Source organism: Chrysochloris asiatica, unplaced genomic scaffold (genome assembly GCF_000296735.1).
Source record: "Chrysochloris asiatica unplaced genomic scaffold, ChrAsi1.0 scaffold00112, whole genome shotgun sequence".
Taxonomy (NCBI): Eukaryota; Metazoa; Chordata; class Mammalia; order Afrosoricida; family Chrysochloridae; genus Chrysochloris; species Chrysochloris asiatica.
Genome location: NW_006408630.1, coordinates 5,401,468 through 5,410,309, shown reverse-complemented (window position 1 = coordinate 5,410,309; position 8,842 = coordinate 5,401,468). Strand labels below are relative to the sequence as shown.

Sequence of the window (8,842 nt, the reverse complement as noted above, 5' to 3'; positions counted from 1 at the left end):
TGTATTTCCATGTGTATAGTCATCTCTTATGCTGTCTAAAGAAGGTATTTGAAATGAACAAATCATTGGTTTTGCAGAATTCTATCATGTGTTCTCCAGCATCATTTCTATCACCAATATCATATTTCCAACTTCTGATCCTTCCTCTTTTCTCCCAACTTTGCATTCCAATCATCTGTCATGATCAATACATCTTGATTACATGTTTGATTGCTTTCAGATTGAAGAAGTTGGTAGAATTTGATTTCATTCTCACTGGCTTTAGTGGTTGGTGTGTAAATTTGAATAATAGTGGTATCAACTGGGCTTCTTTGTAGGCGCATGGATATTATGATATCACAGACAGCATTGTACCTCATGACTGATCTGGATATGTTCTTCTTGTCATTCGTAGCATAGTAAACTATGTGGTTGTCATATTCAAAATGGCCAATTCCAGTCCATTTCAGCTCACTAATGCCTTGGTATCAATGTTTATGCATTCCATTTCATTTTTGACAACTTACAATTTTCCCAGATTCATACTTCAACCATTCCATGTTCCGATTTTCATTGGATGTTTATAGCTGTTTGTCTTCATTTTTAGTTGTGCCCCATCAATAAATGAAGGTCCCACAGGTTTTTTTTCCCACAGGCTTTACTCTATTCACGTCATCACGGTCAACTCTACTTTGAGGGGGCAGCTCTTCCCCAGTTGCATTTTGAGTGTCTTCCAACCTGAGGGGCTCATTTTGTGGCACTATATCTGACAATGTTTCTCTGATAATGTTTTCAGTGACTAAATATTTGGATGTAGTTTGTCACTCCTTCTTCCTAGTCTGTCTTTGTCTGGAAGCTCATCTGGAACCTGTTTACCATGGGTGACCCTGCTGGTATTTAAAATACCGGTGGCATAGCTTTCAGAATCACAGCAACTCACAAACACTAATAGTAAGAAATAATTATTGACTCTTGAAAACCAGAAAATGTTTTCTAGAAAAGCCTCTACTTAGCTAAAATATGGAGAGTAGGCACTGGGACTGGCCATTTGTTTTGAAAAACAGGTGGTTGTTGATGCCTCAGGTGTATATGAATTCTTTCCATTACTAGTTTATTCAGTGCAAAAAAAAATAGGAAACACAAAGGAGATTTTTAAAAGGTAGACCTTTTCATTTTTTTTAACTTAAATACTACAGTTGGGTTTTTCTGTTAGTGGCTTATGTGGGGCAACTTACATAATAGAATTGTGTGTCCAAAATGTAAAATGGGAAGTGTGTGGGATGTGTCTTAATAGACTGTAATCATAAAAATGAAGGAAAAAACTTCTTATAATATTTTGTTACCCCTACAGCTGTTTTAGAATGATTTTTAAAAATCATCTATGATTTAAAAAATGTGTATTTCATATTTTACTGTAGGTCATTAAAAATTTGACTGTCTTTGATATGGAAAAACATATATACATATAGTATTGAGCAGGTACTCACTTTTTGAGTTTGTCTCTTTTCCCCCTTAGTATTATAGTTAACTCATTTTATTCAAAATTATAAATGGAACCAAATTGATTCATGGTCATTTGATAAGAGTATCTTATTTCACTTATGTATACTGTTGTTTTTGTTAAGTGCCATTGAGTCAGTTCTAATTCATGGTAACCTTGTATAGGATTTCCAAGGAGCAGCTGGTGGATTAGAACCACTGACCTTTCAGTTAGCACTTCAGTGCTTATCCTACAGCATCACAAAAGGACTCCTCAACAGTACACCACAGTTCTCTTAGTATTGTATTATTTCTTTTAAGTTTCGTTTTGCTAAATGAGATATAAGGGAATAAAACCTCTAGATATTGAGCTTATTAAAAGATGCAAAGGAAGAAATATAGACATTTTAAATTTCATATCAGAGGATACAATCTCTGAATTCTTAGGTTCCATTAGTAAAGTAATTTTAAAGTATCCTCTAGTATTCTTTTGTTTGCATTTTTTACGTGTCCTGAAGTTAAAGGTTTACTCATGTACTGTTGTTCTTGTTATTGTTAAGTACCATCAAGTCGCTTTTGACTCATAGCAACCCTGTATAGAGTTTCCTAGGAGCAACTGCTAGGTTTGAACTACCAACCTTGTAGTTAACAGTCCAGTGCTTATCCTTTAGCACCACATCAGGACCACTACTCATATAGTAACATTTGTGTAATGTCTGATGAAAATCTGATGATGAAAATCTGATGAAGGGAAATCAAAACATGTAAAAAGCTAACCTGGGTTTATTGTTCACAGTACAAAAATATTTCAAAACAAGTGCTATTAACAAGTAATTCATAAACTATTGTTTATAATCTCTTTGCAGTTCATTGTTAGTTTAAGTAATTCTGGTAGTAGAGTCTCATAGTGTGCTTCAAATGTGTGTATGTTCTGAGCAAAAAAACTACATTAATAAAATTAATTCATAAACTTTTATTAATTTCAAAAATGACATTAATAAAATACATTAGTATTACTTTTCAATCCAATACGCATTTCTTTCCTTCAGTAAAGACTTAATTTCTATTATGATACAAATGTTGACTGTTTCCACACCAGTTTATTGATTCAGGGTGCAGAAATGGTGTCTATCAAAAGCCATTCTTCTTATCAAGGTCTCTTTGGAAGTAAATATAAATTTAAAACATGGCAGAGATTATTATAGACATTGAGGGAAACTGGGGTTAATTTTACAAGTGCCATTTTGCATTTAACTTTTTGCCTGGTGCATGCAATAATGTTATCAAACTGCATTGATATATAAGTTCATGAGTATCCTTGTAACTTTAAAAAATAGATTATGGGTGGCATCCTTTTTGATAAGAAAATAGGTAAGTAGTAAAGTAGTTGAACAACTTTTATTGAAAACCGGGCAAGTGTGATTTTGTTTCTTTGCCAAAGTATTTGCTTTCCTTTTTAGTCTTTAGCCTATAAATATTATCTGCCTCAATCTAAATATTCTAAAATGGGGTATTTTTAGTCTGCCTGCTAAGATTATTGGCAGAGATTTACTGAAACAAAGTAGGTGTTTAGGAAGTTTACCATATAACCCAGGCATGCATTTGAGTTATACTGTTGGAGGAGAATACTCAAAGTGCCTTGGGCTGCCAAAAGAACAAACAGATCTGTGTGGAAGAAGTGAAGCAAGAGTGCTCCTTGGAGGCCAGGATGGCCAAAATTCGTCTCTCATTCTTTAGACATATTGTCAGGAGGGACCAGTCACTGGAGAAGGATATCATGTTTGGTAATGTGGAGGGTCAGAGAAAAAGAGAAAGACCCCCAGCGAGATGGATTGGCAAGGTGGCCAATCTCCTCCATCAATGGGCTCAAGCGTGGCAACAATTGTCAGGTTGGCCCAGGACCGGACAGTGTTTCGTTCTGTTGTGCATAGGGCCGCTATGAATCGGTACTGACTAGATGGCACCTAACAACAACAACAACAACAAATCCAGCAATTTTTATATGTCTCCAGAAGTCTGCACATCCTTTACAATGTTATCCATAGTTTCTTGTGATCTACATAGTTGAGAAAACCTTTGCATAGTCAATAAAGCACAAGTAAACCTCTTTGTTATTCTCACTGTCAGCCAAGGATCATCTGATGACAGCAATGATATTCCTCATACCATGTCCTTTTGAATATGGCTTTACTTTTTGGCAGTTCCCGATCGATGCATTGCTGCAACTATTTTTGAATTATGTTCAGCAGTATTTTACTTGCATATGACCTCAGTGATTTCCACATTCTGTTGAGTCACCTTTCTTTGGAATGGACATCAATATGGATTTCATCCAATCAATTGTCCAAGTAGCTGTCTCCAAATTTCTTGTCGTTCAATATTTTGCCTTTCGAATCATTCAGTATTGCAACCTGAGGGTTGAATTTGTCTTCAGTTCTTTCAACTTGAGAAATGCTGAATGTGTTCTTCCCTTTTGGCTTCCTAACTCCAGGTTTTTGTACATTTCATTATAATATAACAATTTGTCTTCTTGAGGACCTTTGAAAATTTTCAAAGGACATGCAATAGGTCCATCCAAAAGCAATCATGGAAAAGGTGCACTCAATTATCTCTTTGTGGATGTTATATTTTATAAAGTCCCTTCGAACATTGAATTCAGAAACATCAATCCAACCTTGATCTTCAGGTGATCCATATTTTTCATAGCTTTTTGCATGTATATCAGTGTATGCTTGAAAATGAATGAGGAAATGCCATAGGTACTTATTTTGTGGTTACAAATAATTTGTGTTGTTGTTAAGTGCCCTTGAGTCGGTTCCAACTCATAGCCCTGCATCTGATTTCCTAGGAGTGACTTGTGGGTTTAAACTGCTGGCCTTAACGTTATCCATTCAGTGCTTATCCTGTAGTTGTTGTTAAGGGCCATTGAATTTGTTCCAATTCTTAGTGACCTTATATAGGGTTTCTGAGGAGCAACTGGTGAGCTTGAACCACTGATCTTGCAGTTAGCAGCCCACTGTTTATACTACAGCACCACACCAGGAGTTAGCCTACAGTGCCATGAACTTTAACAAGGAGAGTGTTTTATGTGGAGTCCTGGTGTGGCACTGTTTGATAAGCACTGGACCACAAGGTCTGTTTGAACCACTTAATTGGCGGTTCAAACTTACCAGCTGCTCCTCAGAAACCCTACACAGGGTCACTATCAGTTGGAGCTGACATGACAGCACTTAATAACAACATATATATATATGTTTGTATGTGCGTGTGTGTGTGTATAGAGATATATGTATAGATAGATTGTTGTTATTGTTGTTAAGTGCCATCGAGATGATTCCAATTCATAGCGACCCTGTATAGGATTTCCAAGGAGCAACTGGTGAGCTTGAACCACTGACCTTGCAGTTCAAACAACTTTGCAGTTTGACGTATTAGCCCACAGCGCCACACCGCGACTCCAGATAGATAGATAGATAGATATAGATAATAAATAAACCAAACTGTTGTTGTTAAATGCCATCCAGTCAGTTCCAACTCATAGCAACCCTGTGTAGGATTTCCGAGGAACAGCTGGTGAGTTTAAACTTAGTGGTTATGAATCGGGCTGCTAACCTCAAGGTCTGCAGTTTGAAACGATCAGCTGTTCCACAGGAGAAAGATGAGGCTTTCCGCTCCCATAAAGGTTTGCAGCCTCGGAAATCATATCTAGGGTCGCTATGAGTCGGTAACGACTCTATGGCACACCAGCACCACCACGAGTGTAACAAATACATTGTTGTTGTTGTTGTTGTTGTTGTCAAGTGTCATTTACTCGATTCTGACTTATAGTGACCTTGTATAGAGGTTCCAAGGAGCAGCAGGTAGGTTTGAACTTCTGATCATACAGTTAGCAGTCCAGTGTTTATCCTAATATCATCCATGAGTTGTCAGGAATGATTGTACATGAATTTTGCTTTATGTTAGTCATTATTACAAGAGCTTGGGAAGGCTTTTATTTGTCTAATTGCTAGCATATTACCATATGATATATTTTTTTCTATTTTGTTTGAATATTACATTTCATGAAACTTACAGATTTCCATTTTAATATTTGATTTTTCATTTGATATATACCAACATCACTAATTAATATTAAAGTCAATGATGCTAGAATTTTGAATCAATTTTTTGCAGATATTTATGTTGCTAATACTCTTTTCATTTAACAATTTTTAATATTTGTTTAAATTACAAAAGACTGACCATCCTTCAAAAAATTTTTAATTCAGTTTTTTCTTTCACAATAATGTTTTCCACCACTTTTTGATCCAGATTAAATAGTGTACCACATTGAGAGCTTTAGATATTCATAGTAGTTTGCACTGAAAACTGAAGACTCTCCTACCAGCCACACTCCAGAAGGAGCCCTGGTAGCACAGTGGATTACACACTGGGTTTCTGACTGCAAGGTCAGCAGTTAGAATCTATCTATCACTCTGTGAGAGTAAGATGAGACTTTCTGCTCCATTAAAAATGTACAGTGTCGGAAACCCAAAGATTTACAGCCTCGCAGGCCCTATCCAGGCTCGCTATGAGTTGGAACCAACTCGGTAGGTAGCACACAACCACCACCATCATCAACCACTCCTTGGGAACCTTGTGCAGTCACTATGAGTCAGAACCTACTTGATAGAACTTACCAACAACATTGGTTAAAATACCCAAAAGTGTTATTGGGTTAAAAAAAAAAAAAAAGTATGGAACTGAAAGTTACAACTAATTTCCATGAGTACATACTGATATAAATAAATTTTTAAATAAATGGGAATAGGTTAAGTCTCCCCTGCCAAAGCATACGAAATCATTTATGTTCATACTTTTCCCTCAAAGAGGTGGAGCATAACTTCCCCTCTTAAATTGTGGGCTGTTTATAGTGACACCCATGTAAAGAGTACCATAGGAAAGGAGTAAAAAAGGAGTAATTTTACAATGACGAGATCTGACATAAACTACCTTGGCCAAATGATCTGGGCTAACATATCAGTAGTAATAGGTCATGGTTGATAGTAAAGCGCTCTGGTAGCTTAGTGGTTATGAATCCAGCTGCGAACCTCAAGGTCAATAGTTCAAGACTACCAGCTGTTCCGCAGGAGAAAGATGGGGCTTTCTGCTCTTGTAAAGATTTACAGCCTCGGAAACCCTGTACAAGGTCGCTATGAATCGGAATCGAATTCATGGCACATAGCAACCACTCTTGATATAATGGTGTAGGAATGCCATTTTTCTTCTCTAGTTTTGCTTCCCAAAACCAGTATTGCCAGTCTCTTGTTTTTAAGTGTCATCAAATCGATTTCTTTACAGCAAGGGCAGGGAACTTTTTTTCTGCCAAGACTTATAACACCATTCACAGGCCGTACAAAGTTATCAATGTAAAAATTAACCTGCTGCCCTTTGGTGGTGTAAATTATTATATATGCGTGAGAGTTAAAAAAAAAAAAAAGAACTAAAATGAATAGAGAGACATACTAATGATTAACTAATGGTAAATGGAGGGGATTTTAGTCATTGTAATGAAACAAAGTATATGATTTGTTGAATGTAACACTGATGATATGCCCAGTAAACTTTCACTCAATTCACAATAGAAACTTAAAAAAAATAATAATTTTTTTTAACCTGCTATATTCAGTTAAACATTTAATTAACTCACCGTTAATGTGGCACCATGGAGCTTTGGTAGCGAAGTGGTTACGAATCAGGCTGCGAACTGCAAGGTTAGCAGTTCAAAACTACCAGCCGCTCCGTGGGAGAAAGCTGAGGCTTTCTGCTCATGTAAAGATTTACAGCCTCAGAAACCCTGTTCAGGGTCGCTATGGGTCAGAACCGACTCTATGGCACTTAACAATAACAACAATGTGGCACCATAAGATAAGCACTTGATCTCCAGATCAATTAGAACCACAAGTTCGGCAGTTAAAACTCACCTGCCTCTTCTCAGAAACCCTATGCAACAGGGTCACTATGAGTCAAAACCAACTCGATGGTACTTAACAACAATGTGATAGTTGGGCCAGACCAAATGATGGCTGAGCCAGACCTGACAATTTTGCAGGACTCCTGATGTGGTACTGTAGGATCAGCACTGGACTATAAACCACAAAGTCAGCAGTTCAAACCAAACAGCCGCTACTGGAAAACCCTATGCAGGGGCACTATGAGTCAAAACTGACTTGACGATGTTTAACAACAACAACAACATCCCCACTCCTGCTGTACAGGGTTTCTGGGAGTGACTGCTGGGTTTGAACTACCAACCTTTCAGCTAGCATGTCAGTGTTTATCCTATAGCTCCACACCAGCTTTGTGTTTAATAGTTTATGAGAAAGACTTATCCAAATTGAGAGACATTCTATAATAAAAACAGTATTCCTCAAAACTGTCAAGATCATTAAAACCAAGGAACATCTGGAAAACTGAAAAAGACATTATGCAGAAACTGGGAAATCTGAATAAAGTATGCTGCTATTGCTAGTTGCTGAGCCAGTTCTAATTCACCAAGACACCCTATGTGCAAGTAGAACTGCTTCTTTGCTTCTTAAAACTTGTAAGACACCGATGTTTTGGAAGCAGATCACTAGTCTTGTCTTCCAAGGCATCTTTGAGTGGCTTCAAACGCTAACTTTTCAGCTAGTAGTCCGTTGTTGTTGTTAGGTGCTATTGAGTTGATTCTGACTCACAGTGACCCTACACACAACAGAACAAAACACTGCCTGTCTTCCACCATCCTCATAATAGTAGTTGTGTTTGAGCCCATTGTTGCTGCCATTGTGTAAATCCATCTCTTTGGGGGTCTTCCTCTCTTAAGTTGATTCTCCACTTTACCAAGCATGATGTCATTCTCCAGGAATTGGTCCCTCCTAAAAACTTGTCCAAAATATAAACATTCTGTCTGTCTTAACTATTTATTGCTGTTAAGTGCTATTGAGTCGAGTCCGATTCATAGTGACTTTGTATAGAGTTTTAGAGGAGTGGCTGGTGAGTTTGAACTGCTGATCTTGAGGTTCAAATCAACCTTTTGGTCAAGTGCTTATCTTACAGCACTACACCAGGACTCTTAACTATTTAGACTTTAGTTATTAAGAATTTGTCAATATTGATTCCATAATTATAACAAATGTACCATATCAATGTAAGATGCTAACGATAGACGAAATAGGGTGGAAGCATGTATGTGTTATCTTTACAGTTTTTCTGTAAATCTAACCTATTCTAAAATTTAAGATTGCATACAATTAAGTGTAATTGAGGAAAAAATTCCCAGTTGCCAAATTTAATTGAACTATAAATGGAGCTGTTCATGCATTCTTCCCCAGCTTCAGGCCCCTACAGAACAATGCCAAAGAAT

General features: G+C 37.1%; 1 protein-coding gene across 1 annotated transcript in view; it reads left to right on the top strand.

The window, feature by feature from the left end:
* Positions 1-8,842, top strand: part of PDGFC (platelet derived growth factor C) — a 355,850-nt gene that overhangs the window by 98,972 nt on the left and 248,036 nt on the right. The window lies entirely within an intron of this gene.